Source organism: Typopeltis vanoorti, chromosome 7, assembly GCF_054136105.1.
Source record: "Typopeltis vanoorti isolate ZY-2024b chromosome 7, IOZ_Tvanoo_1.0, whole genome shotgun sequence".
Taxonomy (NCBI): domain Eukaryota; kingdom Metazoa; phylum Arthropoda; class Arachnida; order Uropygi; family Thelyphonidae; genus Typopeltis; species Typopeltis vanoorti.
In genome coordinates this window covers 46,489,819-46,503,864 of record NC_143555.1, presented here as the reverse complement: position 1 = coordinate 46,503,864, position 14,046 = coordinate 46,489,819, and the positions used below count along the sequence as shown (strand labels likewise).

Genomic DNA, 14,046 nt, shown 5'->3' with positions numbered 1-14,046 from the left:
ATAGGCACCATCAAGGTAAGAAGTATTAACAAAACAGCTGAGCTAGTACAAATAGAAATACCATGTCAACATGGTATTTCTCATCTGTTATCTTGATAACACTAGTTATCAGATAACAGATGAGATTCTACTAAATAATAATATAAGATATTATACTCAAGAAATAGTGATGATTATGGAAAGGAAGGAAGGAATATATTAGCATTCAGCACTCAATATGAAGATACACTTCCTGATTGGCAGGAAATTTCAAGTAGAGTGATGTGGGCAATTTCATAATTGAGAAGTGAACATAGAAGCCTAACTGTGCCTATGGCTCCACAGTGAACTACTAAGGAAGAAGTGAAGGAATTTTTTGAGTCATTAGAGAAGGCATCTGACAATGAAAAATAAAAAATTGATCCTTGTTGGAGATTTTAACAGCACAGTAGGAAATAAATTACAGAGAGATAGAAATGTTTAGGGAAAATTTGAAAAAAAGAGCTAAGCTAATCATAATGATAAATTTATACCACATTTCTTTGAGACATGAACTAATCATTATATTTTATATATTCTATAGGAGGCAGCATGGCTTTGTAAAAGGTAGTTCCTGCCTCAGTAATTTATTCATATTTTATAATAAGGTTACAACAGAATTGGATAAAGGAAATGTCTACACCATGATACTGCTAGACTTTGCAAATGGGAATGGATATGAGGCTGGTGGCATGGATAGGAAGGTGGATAGATGGAGAGTGGAATAAATTTAGTTTAATCCTTTATCCAAATGTAAGCAAACAAAGTTTGCACCTGAAGTATCTTCAGAACTGGGATAACTTGTGGTAAAGTGGACCAAACCCTCATCACTCATTGTCTTAGTATCTCCCATAATGCAAAGCACATCTCCTTGCAGCCATGTATAATGCTATGCATTAAGGGAAGGGCCACTACCCAGATCGGTTTCAACCTTTATTGAGGTCTTGTCAGTGGGAGCCAGACCCAGAGGTGGTGATACTAAGGTGGAAGCAATGGAGAAGTCATATTTACCTATATGAGTTCCCAAAGAGGAGTGATGAGAGCTTGGTCCACCTTTACCATGAGTTGCCTCAGTCCTGAAGATACTTCAGGCACAAACTTTGTTTGCTTACACTTGGATAAAGGATTAAACTAAATTTATTATAGTCTAACCAAGTGGGAGGGAAAAAAACTTCCAACAGATGGAGAGTGGTGTATGGTGGAGTGGAATCAAGGCGAATGAGGGTGCCTAGTGGAGTGCCCGAGGGCTCTGTACTAGGACACTACTCTTTAATTTGTATATTAATGATATAAGCAGAAGGTTTGAAGGGGGACATTCAGTTGTTTGCCAATGATGCAAAACTAAGAAGGGCAATAGTTGATAGAGGTGATGCAGCTATCTTACAAGATGATTTAAATAAACTGGCAGTGTGGGTTATCAATCAAAAAATTATTATCAATTCAATGTTGTAAAATGTAAGGTAATGCATTTTGGGATAAAAAATTACACATTTTGTATCATATTGATGGTATAAGTTTACAGAAAATTGATGAGGCTAAGGATCTGGGGGGGGGGGGGTGAACAGAGATTTGAAATTCTGAGAACATATTGCAAGAGTTGGCAAAATAGCTCAGACTTGGATGCTGAAGAGCACACTGACAAGTAAAGATAGAGAGGCTATTATCCCTCTTTATAAGGCTATGATTCAGCCACATGTTTACTGTGCACAGATTTTGCCACCTGCATTTCTTGGAGATCCGGAGGTAGTGGAGGATTCAGAGATGAGTGACTAAGCTGGTGACAGGTCAGTGGAATGTTTCCTATGGGGACAGACTGAGGGTGGGTGGATAGCAGAGTTTAGCTGACAGGTAGAGGAGGGGATATGATAGAAACTTATAAGTTACTAAAGGGGATACTATAAGATTGACACAAGAAATTTGCAATACATGGAGAGTAGGGTGAAAACAAGGGGTCACTCTTGGAAGCTGTCTAATAGTGTGGTTAGCAAGGGTGTGCGGACTAGATTATTTTCTTGGAGAGTGGTGAATGAGTGGAATGGATTGCAGAGTTGGTTGTGAGCACCCCAACAGTGAATGGTTTAAGATGTATTATAGGTATGTATTGTGTTAATGGATAGACTGCGTCTCCTGCAATGAGTCTATTGAATCCATGGAGTGCCCATATAAATAATAATAATTATGAACATATTTTCCAATACAAATATGCACAAATATTAACACTCAGAGAAGACACAATAAGAAATGTCTTAGTAACATGACTGTGTGTTATTTTTGACAATGACATCATCATGCCAGTTTTCAGGATACATGAGTATACAAGAGATTTGAAATAGGAAGTGATCTCTATTTGGTTTCAGAAGGATAAAATGAATCAAAGTTGAGTAACTTTTAGTAAGCAAGCTACAGAGTCAAATATAGAAATATTATTGGAGAAGATTTGAAAATGAGAACCAAACCTTAAATCTCAGTGGCAAACTATGGAGAAAACATCAAATGAATCAATCAGGGAACAAATTAAGGAACTGTTTGCAAGGAATTTAAAAAAACAAAAACAAAAAAAAAAAACTTCATGGTGGACTTAAAAAGACAGTTCTAGAAAACGAGACATCGTACTGACAAAGTTTCTAGCAAGTATGTCTGCAGGTTCCATTATAGAATAAAGACAATCCTAGATGTAAAAGTGGCTAAACAAAAGGATGGGAATATCTGGGTAAGCATACAAAAGATAATATGTATATAGAGGACCTGATTATGAGTATACTATGGTTGTTATGTGTATCATTGTTACTGATGAAAAGAAAAGTTTTTTTAATTTTAGCCTTGTATGATTGATTTTTTAAGATTAATAATTAGCCTGAGTGGGTTTTTAATTAACTGTGTGCAGAGTTCTGTGTCTACTTTAAAGTTATTATATACTTAAATACAGTCATACCCCGACTTAAGCAAATCCAGAGTCACGCGGTTTCTTATATGTACGTATTCCCGTCCCGCCTCACCACTAGTCGTATCTTTCAGGTGCCGGCCACATTCGCCAGTGTCGCACATGCTGTGAACAAGCACTGACATGTTTCGTGCAGTCTCCATTCATACACGATTTTTATAGTCTACAAACCTTGTGATTGTTTAATGTTATGTTCTTGATAAACATTTTATCACATAAAAAAATAATAATGTTATCTAAAAGAAGCAAGTCCGATTCTTCTACAGCTAGCAAGAAAAGAAAAACATTGACTTTGGAAACAAAACTCAACATTATTAAGGATTTTGAAGGCGGAATGAAAATTTGTGAGCTAGCAAAGAAGTTCAATCTACAGGAATCCACAGTAAGAACAATCATAAAAGAAAGGTTTACAGTTTTGGAGGACATAGATTCTAATGAGGAACGAATTGTAGCCACAAGGCAAGGAATAAAAAAATCATTAGCTAGCTATGAAGAAATTTTGCGTGACAAGAAAAAGACATTATGCCGTCAGACAAATCTATTAGATTTTATGAAACCATTGACATCAAAATAACTTTCTTTCTTTTTTTATGTACAAAAAACTACAATTATGATTATATTTCTTAAAAAAATAGGTGTTTTTGTAAACCTTTGGTCCCAATTGTATGTTTGTATGTATAAATTACATGCAAAATTATACCCCAAGTTACGCACTTTTTGTTGGTCCCACCTACTGCGTAACTTCGGGGTTTTACTATACATCTTCTCTTTGGTGTTAGTCTGTAACTTGAATTTTTAGAAACCTGATGCTGCACATAATAGGGTGGTAAATCCTATCTGCATTGTCTGCTATGTCTGTAAATTGAGTGTCTTCTAGCCAGTTTGCCTGTATTACAAAAATGAAAAAACCTGCCACCTCTATATGAAACCTGTTAACTCACCTTCAGTTGAAAACTTCTAAAGTTTTTCGATCCTATAAAGAGATTCAAACCTAGGTCTTTCCAACCAGAGTTTTGTCTATACTGACTGAGTTATGGAGGTTCAATAAGGTATTTTATATATTGAGAAAGAGAACATGTAGTAGAATAGTGAAGGTTGTAGATTTTTTTGAAAATGATATGAAAAATTTGTTCAATGTAGCATATGTAGGAACATGCATTATTGAACATTAGCAGCCTGTGGGGAAAAGGAAATAGCTAGGTTAAAATATACCAGAAATGTGTGTTAATCAAATAGATTATGGATACAGGGTGAAATTTCAAATGAGTGCAATTATGTGTGAGAAAAGAGATATGAAAGCAGTGGAAGGGAGAGAGAAGGACAAGCAGAAGAAAAAGAACTGCTCAGTGCAATGGTGGTAATTTTGAGGCTTCAGCATGATTTAACACAAGAGTTAGACTATAAAATTTTTGGCAAATAGCAAGAAAAGAAACAAAGCTTATGAAGAAGAACTAAAGGAAGGTGCAAGAAAGCAGAAAAGAATTAAAAAGGAAATGGCAATTCAATTATTTAGGATATGTGCTAGACAAACAAGCAAGGGGAGCATATTTCAAATGACTTAATAGAAATGTTTTGCATGAAAGAAGAGACCAAAAAAAAAGTGTTGAATGAAGTGAAATAGATGAGCAAAAGAGTCAAGACTGCATGGTATAACAAGGAGTGAGCTGGTCATACCTCTTACACAAAAACCCTACTCACTTTAAGACTGCTATAGAAAATTCTTAAGACATGCTAGGAGAAGGAGGATGGACCAATATGATCAATTACAGGAAAACTACAGGGAAGAAGATAAAGAGACTAATCAAGGCATCACCATATGAAAGATAGCGACATGGACAGGCAAAAGTACCATGCAGAGATGCACAAGACAGAAATAAGTGGAGGGCCATAGCTGCTTATCTTCAGATCGGAGAGAGCACTTGAATGAATAAATAGAAAATTGAATTGTATCTAATTTTGATATAGTGGTTAACTTTGACATCACCTCATTGTTTACAAACATTGCTTGATGATACTAGGATATGTGAGAATGAGATTTTTTGGCTGGAGGGTGGTGAATGAGTGGAATGCATTGCCTGACTCAGTTGTGAGTTCTTCATCGGTAAATGAATTCAAGAACAGATATTGTTTTGATAGTTTGGGTCTCCTGCGATGAGTCTACTGACTCCATGGAGATATCCGTAATAATAATAATACTATAACAGCACTATGCTTTCCCCCCAACCTCTTACCCATGCCAATTTTTTAATAGATGATTTCAAAATGCACACTCTTGATCCAGCACCTCTTAAGCTTTTTATCTCTTTAAGGTATGCAGATGATATGTTCTGCATTTGGCCTCATGGCCAAACACATTAGACTCTTTGCTTCTTCACCTCAATAGCATTTAAGAATTTTACGATAGAAAAGGAAACTAACAATAGTCCCTAGCCTTCCTGGACACCTTAGAATATACGTTCCTAACGGTAGCCTTTCTTTCACAGTATATAGAAAACCATCCATATGGGAAGATACATTAACAAACTCTCCCATCATTCCCCACCCCCCTAACAATATGATACAATAAAAACTAACAAATACAGCTTACAATGTTTATTCTGACGAGGCATCTCCCTCTCTTGTAGCACAATTCAACCATATAGGCCGCAAATTCTTATCTAATGCTAGAGTTCCTATAGAATAAACAAAATACTTAATTCTTCCTTCTATTTCTTCACAATGATTTTAGTGCTGTTATCACCATTTCCTGTGTCTGGGGGGAACATCACAAAAAAAAAAAAAAAACTGCTAGAATTTTTAAAAAAATACAACCTCTGCACTGGCTTCAAACCTCACTTGAAACTGGCTACCGTTATCCCGAACCTAAGGACTAATTCCTTCTCATAGTACCTGAAAACTGGCCTACTATGGATACTGGAAGATCAGTCACCATCTGCATGGAAGAAAATGAAAAATACATCTGTAATCTGTGACTATGGTCAGTCAGTCAGTTCTAGCTGACCATGCTTTAGATGTTGCACGCAGAATCAAATCAGAAAAAAAACAAAAAAAAAAAAAACATGCTTCATCTCAGCAAAAAACCAGCCTAATTTGAATAAATATGGATGCATATTTATTCATATAGGAAACATTACTCCTCAGAGATCCCATATTACAACCTAGGCGCTTGTGTCCAAAGAAGGTGCCCTACATAGTTAGGAGATGCTAGTATTTTGTCTAAAGAGTTTCACTTAGTTGTGTGTGTTTAATTTAGTAAGGTGTACTTTTAAGGCAGATATATTAGCGTTCTGGATACCAAGACACTAACTATGATCCATTATAGAGGACAACATGGTTCTGTTAAAAGGTAGGGCTTGCTTTAGCAATCTGCTCAAGTTCTATAACAGAGTGACAGAAGAGCTGGATATACCAGAATACTTCTGGATTTTGCCAAGATATTTGAGTGGCTTCACATGAATACAGAATCATTACTGTGATCTCACAATGTTAGGAAGTCCATAAAGTAGTGGGGGTATGGAATGAGCAATCAACAGATGAAATCAAGAGAAACTCAAGTGTAGAGGACACAAGAGAGGATGGCTTAATTGTGAGTGAGCAGGAGGTATATGAGGAAATAAATAAACTTGATGTCGACAAGGCAATAGGATTTGATGACATATCACCATGCCTAAGGGAATGTTCCAGGGAATTGGTAGTACCACTGACATACCTGTTTAATAAGTCTTACAACAGCACAGGTTCCAAGAGAGTGGAAAGAAGGTCAAATTGTTACACTGCACAAAGGTGGTGATAAGGCTGTGGCTACAATTTATAGGCTAATCTGTATATCTGGAGTTGGAGTACTAGAGAGATTGGTGACAAGTACGATACAGAAATGAGCTGATAACAGCAGTATCCACAAAAGGCAGATATATTAGCTTTCTGGATAGCAAGGCACTATGATCCACAATGTGGTTCCATTAAAAGGTAGGTCTTGCTTTAGCAATCTGCTCGTGGTCTATAACAGATTGACAGCAGAGCTGGATAACAGGAATGGATATATTAACTAACTTACGTACTATAACAAGGTGACAATGTCTTGGACAAGGGAGATGCATATACAGTGGTATACTTAGATTTTGCAAAAGCTTTTGATAGACTGCCACATGACAAGCAGTTAAATAAAATTAAATAAAATAATTAAAATGGATGGAACTGGATAACAGAATTCTAAGTTGGATCAGTGACTAGCTATCAGATAGGTATCAGAAAGTTGTGTGTGGGGACGCAGTATTCCAAAAGAATCAGATCACTAGGTGTGCTGCAGGGTCAATTTTGGGACCATTTGTATATTAATGATATTGGGATTGGTTTAACTAGTGACATGCAGCTGTTTGCAGATGATGCAAATTTGGGGAGAGCAATACAGAATCAACCAGATTCTGTATTGCTGAATGGGCAAGCAAGTGGAACTGTCAGTTCAATGATGCAAATTGTAAGGTTTTGAAATTTGGTAAGCAATGAGTAAGGAATGTAAAGTATATCATTAGTAGGGAAACTTTGAAGATCTAGGAGTGGTGATGGACAAGGACCTGAAATTCAGGGGCCACATTGCACAAGTTGTGAAGATGCCACATCGGATAATGGCAATGATGCAGAGGACCCTGATATGCAGAAATAAAGAGGTTGCATAAGAACTTGATCAGGCCTCTTATGGATTACTGTGCACAGATTTGGTCAATGGGTTTTCACATTGATGAGGATATGTTAGAAAGAGTTCAGAGAAGATTCACAAAACTGGTTAGTGGTCTTTGGAATGTCAAGTATGAGGACTGATTGAGAGAATGTAAATTGCAAAGCCTGATGAATAGGAGGAGGGAGAGATATGATTGAGACATCTAAACTAGTCAGGGGTTCTTATCAGGTTGACATAGAAGAGATTTTTCATCGAATGGGAAAGGGGATAGAACAAGACGCTAACCCTGGAAACTGTGTAAGGACAGAATGAGCAGGGGAGTGAGGAGTAAATTCTTTACACGGAGAGTGGTTGGTGAGTGGAATGCATTGCCTGAGTGTGTTGTGAATGTAGACACACTGAATGAGTTTAAGGCACAGATGGATGAACTTTGTGTATGTGATAGGGTGTACCTCCCATACTGAGTCTCTGAATCCATGGAGGTCAGATATTAATAATAATAATAAAAATAATAAAACCAAGAACTGAAATGGTCAATTTCAGTCCTGAAACAGAATCGAAATTCAAAATTAATTATTACTAAGACACAAAATATACCTTACAGCACCTACAAAATAGTTTTTTATTTCAATATTTGTACTCTTCTTCATCAATATGTTCTCATCCTGTCAGCAACAAAAATTCAACACAATGAATTTTTGTTGCATTCATTCATTCATTCATTCTTGGAGATGTCTTGCAAGACATCTGCAAGATCACAGTGGTACAAGAATAATAAATCGTGCACACTATCCATAATTTTCAAGTATACAGAGATGGCCTCTCAGTTAAAGGTTATATGGATTGTACCAATGCTACTAGTACAGTCAAATCACTAAACAGATCAAGCAGAGGTACAAAAATTTAGCATAACAGTAATATTGCTACACAAATATTTCAGAACAGAAACATGGAAATGTTAGTTTTTAAGTAATTAATACAATGGTTGTAAGATTCTTAAGACCAATAACTAATAAATGTGCATATTTAGCAATACTATTATGATAACAATATTATTAAATTATGCACACACTATAGCATCTCTAGTTTAAATTATTTTAATTTATAACTGGAGTTTGCTACAACTAAAATGAGCATCATGAAATATATTTTTACTACACAATGGGCTCATAAAAGATTTTAACTTCATATTGCAATTTTTATAACTTTTCATTACTTCTTGTCATTTGTTAAAATAAATTTCATAAGAGACACTTCATTTTAAAAATTTATTTTGTATTTATTATCCAAATTTTTTTAAAAAATTCTTTTTAGTTTAAAAATAAAACCCCACTAGTCAGTCTGGAAATATTAATATAGTAACCTACAGAAAATACAGGTCAATCATAAAAAACAAGTCAAGTGCAGATAGCAGTATATACACTACAATTGAGTAATAAGTTGTTTCTAACTGAGCACTTAGAAATACACAGTGAGTAGATATGTAGGTCAACAGCAGCTCATTTTAAATGAGGGCATCACCATGAGATGGATTTAGGACACAGAAATAACTTCAAGAATTTTCTTTTTTCCCCCTACAGATTTTATACAATTCTGGCTAAATAAATATATAAGATGATAAATCGACTTCTATTTTATTTCACCAATCAATTATGAAAAATAAATAAACTCTCTTTCTTTCCTATCTAAAAAAAAGCAATAACCATGAACATTAAATATAGTTATTATTAGTTCATAGGCATCTCTATTGATTCAAAGACCCACTGCAGGAAACACACACTCTAAGTACTGTTCACACAATGTGCTTATCACACCTCTCCATGAACTCATTCACAACCACTCTGCAACCCATTCACCAGAAAAAATTTTAGTCCCAACTCTTGCTAATCACACTCTTATACAATTTAAAGGAGTGACCCCCTTGTTCTATCAATTTGAATTGTCAATTCAAACTGTTTTAATAGCTTATGTGTTTCTATCATGTGCCCTCTTTTTTTGCCTAGTCATTTAGCCCGCAGATCTTCAAATCTATCCTCAAAGAAGCATTCCATAGACCTTACAGCTGGCCATGATAAACTGGATGTTATCATCCTACAGGATCTCAACATCAATTTCATTGATTATTATTTTTCCTGGCTTTGCAACATTGGCAAACTAAATATTTCCCTATAAATCATTTTATAAATCACTTATGTAACAAATTAAATAACAGAGGACTAAGTTCAAATACTAAGCAATGCTACTAGTCACTTGCCTTCTCTAGGACTTGATTCCTTCCCCACCATACAACACTCTGATATCTGTCCATCAGCCATGCTCGTGTCAAACTCATCAGCTTCATACCTCCCCCATCTGCCCAGATTTATGTAACAGAGTTCCACATGATATCCTGTCAAATGTCTTTGCAAAGTCCATTAGAATCACTGATTAGCCATTTCCTTTATCCAATTCAATTGTCACTTTATTATGAAAAGTAAGCAAATTACTAAGGCAAGACTTAACCTTCACCAAACCATGCATAAAGGATCATATTCCTGTCTACTCAGTCCTGAATTCTTTCTTTTACCAACTTCTTCAATACTGAACAATTACTGCTGATGTACGGGGAAAAAACAAACAATAAAAAAGCGAATGCCTTTTTATCCCCTTATAGGGAGTAGGCAAAGACTATCTAGCTTTTGGAGACTGAGTGGGCAGTTCAATCTCCACTAGTAGCCAATCAAAGATAGCAGGTCCATGACTATCGTGAAGAGACACTTAAACAAGTGTTGCCATCTCTTGGCACCTAACCCTAACAAGATATGTTACTGTCTGAAATAATGTGGTTTCTATGGTCGAGTTTCTCGAGTTTATGAGACGAAAAACCCACTCGCCCATGCCAGAGATCGACTAACTCGTGAACCAGTCGATGAAAGACTTAGAAAAAGTTCCTCCAGTCAGCAACTAAACTTAAATTTAAGTCTATTTTCAGGCAGCTTACCGCAGAGGATGCAAGCACCACTTCCACTGAGCTACACAAGCTTTGCTGATATACAGATTGGACTATAATTTGCTATTTATATCATGGAGCTATTATGTCCTCTTTCCACTCATAAACACCTTCTCAGAACTGAGGCTTAAATTCAACACCTTGATAGGAGGATATTGAAGAGCCTTAAGGCTTTGAAATATTCAAAGAATCTAATTCTTCTACCCCTCTGTTCTGACATTAGTCAATATCACATCTGGTGCTGCAATATCTCTACCTAGATGACACACACTTGCAAAACAATCACTCACTCAAAGCCATCTTTCAAAAGTCATTCTTTCTTTTGCTTGCCACATAGTGAAACAACTCTGAGACTTCCTTTGACCTAATCAGATGTCTTCTCTCATAATTATTATTATTACCAGAGACTCCCAGGTACTCAATGAGGAAGGCTCACCTCACCCACATAGGCTGTCATAAATATTCTTGAATTCATTCACACTAGATGCACTCACTAGCTCAATGAGAGAAAACTCTAGCTCTCATCCTTCCTTGACAGCACTGTTTCTCAATCAACTTCCACAGATGCCCTCTTGTCCTCTATCAACCTTCTATAAAATTAAAAATTCCATTTACCTTTACCTTATATGACTATCATATCACCTCTCTTCCTTATGTTCACCCAAAAATTCTCAACTACAGCTCATAAACTGTATCCCACAATCCCAATATCATATTTAACAGTCTCCTTTGCACGCACACACACACACACTCTCTCTCTCTTTCATGTAGTTGAATCATTTTGTAAACCAGGAGACCAGATCTGCATACGATAGTCTAGATGTGGTTATATCAAAGCTTTATAAAGAGGCAAAAGGACTTCCTTGTCCTTGCATATTTATGTTCATTTCAACACTGTGATTATTCTCTAAGTCGATTTGCAATCTTTGAGATAGTGCCTTTAGTACAGCCTTTAAGATTGGACTTCAACTTCTCATTTACTACAAATCCAAGATCTCTGGCCAATCAGTTTCTCTTGCAAAATCCCACCAATATTATTATTATTATTACGTAACACCTCCAGGGAGTCCAAGGACTCATTGTGGGAGGGCACACTACTCTACTTCGTTAAATACATCTCATCCTCTCCACTACTACTTAATTCTCCAACTATGAGACTACTACCATCAATGGCATCTATCGCCCATTATCACCAACAACAGTGTATTTTGTCTGTAAATCCTGCTGTTCTTCAATTGCACCACAGCGGCTTATTAGCCACCATATCCAATATGCCATTGGATATTGCATCACACCAAAGTCCATAACTTTACATTTACTATTCAATATTTATTTTTTAACGGTATCCACAACACCAAACAAGCTATTTTATAAAAAAAAGATGTTTGTTAACTTGCTTATATTTCGCTGAATTTCAAATCAGCATCTTCAGAGCACAATGCAGCATGTTATACACAACAGTGAGTAAGTGAAACAATTTAAATTGTAATGGAGAAAAGATCTACAGTCCTAATTAGAGGGTGCCAATTTTAGGACTTCAGATCTTTTTTCCATTACAATTTGAATTGTCACTTACTCACTGTCACGTACACATGCTGCATTGTGCTCTGAAGATGCAGGTTTGAAATTCAGCAAAATATAAGCAAGTTAATAAACATCTTTTTTTTATAAAATAGTTCTTTTGGTGTTAATACCATTAAAAATAAGTTATTGAGCTCTGAGTTGTATTTGTAAGCTTTGTTATATGGCCCTTGAACTTCAACTCCAACATCCAAAGCATAATCAATTTCTTTTAGTATGATCCCACAAATATAATATGACCTCGATATTTCATTAAACCAAAGTGCAGAACTTGATATTTGTTAACATTGAACTGACAGCCAGCCATTTTCACATTTCCATGTGTTTAACCATATTAAAATGCTTAGTGTTGTTAATATGGTTAAAAATAAATTATGAATAATTCTCAACACCTAAGCTTGTTTGTTAGACTTTACATTTACTAGCACTGAACTGATAGACATTTTCACGTGACCACAACTCAAGATTATTTAGACAATTCTGGAAGCATTGCATCTCAGGTAGATTGCTGATTTTCTTTCATCATCAGTAAAAGCTGTATGTCACTGGTCTAATCCTTTTCAATGTCATTAATGTAAAGGTTGAATAGCAATGACTAATCCCTGTGAGACAAACATCATTACCATCTTTAACACTCTCCTAATACAATCTTTAACACTCTCCACTGCATCAATATCACCACAAAAACCAGACCTGCACACAATAGTTCAGATGAGATTGTATCACAAAGCCTTGTAAAGAGGAAAAACAACTTCCTTATCCTTAAACATGAAAGCTAGTTTTAGCATTGCAATTAACTTCTGAGTTGTAGTCTAACAGACTATAATTACTTCTTACTACTTCCTTCTCAAGAACACAACATTATCATTCTTATTTCCTATATCAGAGGTACATCAGAAAAGATAGCTCAAGTACTAATAAAACATGGCCTTCGCACTACATTCAAACCTCATGTTAAATTAGCAACTTTGATCAACTCTTCTAAGGATAAACTTCATCCTCTAACATACCCTGGAGTGTATGAAGTTCCTTGTGACTGTGACTTGGCCTACTTTTGTCTGCTACAATTGGTATTGAAACTGTCGCGTATACATGCTGTTGTGCTCTGAAGATGCTGATTTGAAATTCAGCATAATATAAGCAAGTTAATAACCATCTTTTTTTATAAAATATTCGAATTTTTAAAGCTTTATAACTAAGCTTAGGTGGCCTCATTCTAAGGAATTCCACCTTGCAAGAACATTATACATAATTATTATATTTACGGCTATTTTGCCTGCTTCTGTTTAGGAGTTGGCTTTTTACTCACGGATTCTTAGGACATTGTAGATGCCAGAAATAATATCCATAATTATACATAAGTTATTGTTTAAATAACTCTTTCTTGCTATGGAGGTCATCACTGAAAAGCACATTAGGCACATTGTGTTTTCTGAGTTCAAAAAAGGCAACAATGCTGCTAACACCAAAAATATGCAAGAAGTATATGTGATAATGTTTTGAATGTGCAAAAGCACCAGCGATGGTTCCAAAAATTTCGACAAGGGGACTTTAGCTTGACTCCGCTCACTTTGGGCACCTTGTCTCTCTTGGCTAGTTATATTACAACTTGATATTTTCTAGCACTGAACTGACAGCCATTTTCACATGCTCACAATTCTAGCCTATTCAGATCATTCTGCAAGCACTGCACATCAGTTGCATTCCTGATTACTCTGCCTATCTTTCATCATCAGAAAACAGCTGCATATCAGTTGTCTAATCCTCCCAATGTCATTAACATAAAGACTGAATAACAATGGACCAAAGACTGATTCCTGTGGGGAAGATATCAGCAGCATC

General features: G+C 35.8%; 1 protein-coding gene across 3 annotated transcripts in view; it reads right to left on the bottom strand.

The window, feature by feature from the left end:
* LOC150104645 (ribosomal protein S6 kinase alpha-5-like) overlaps positions 1 to 14,046 on the bottom strand; it is a 547,165-nt gene that overhangs the window by 129,814 nt on the left and 403,305 nt on the right. The gene's annotated exons all lie outside the window — the stretch shown is intronic.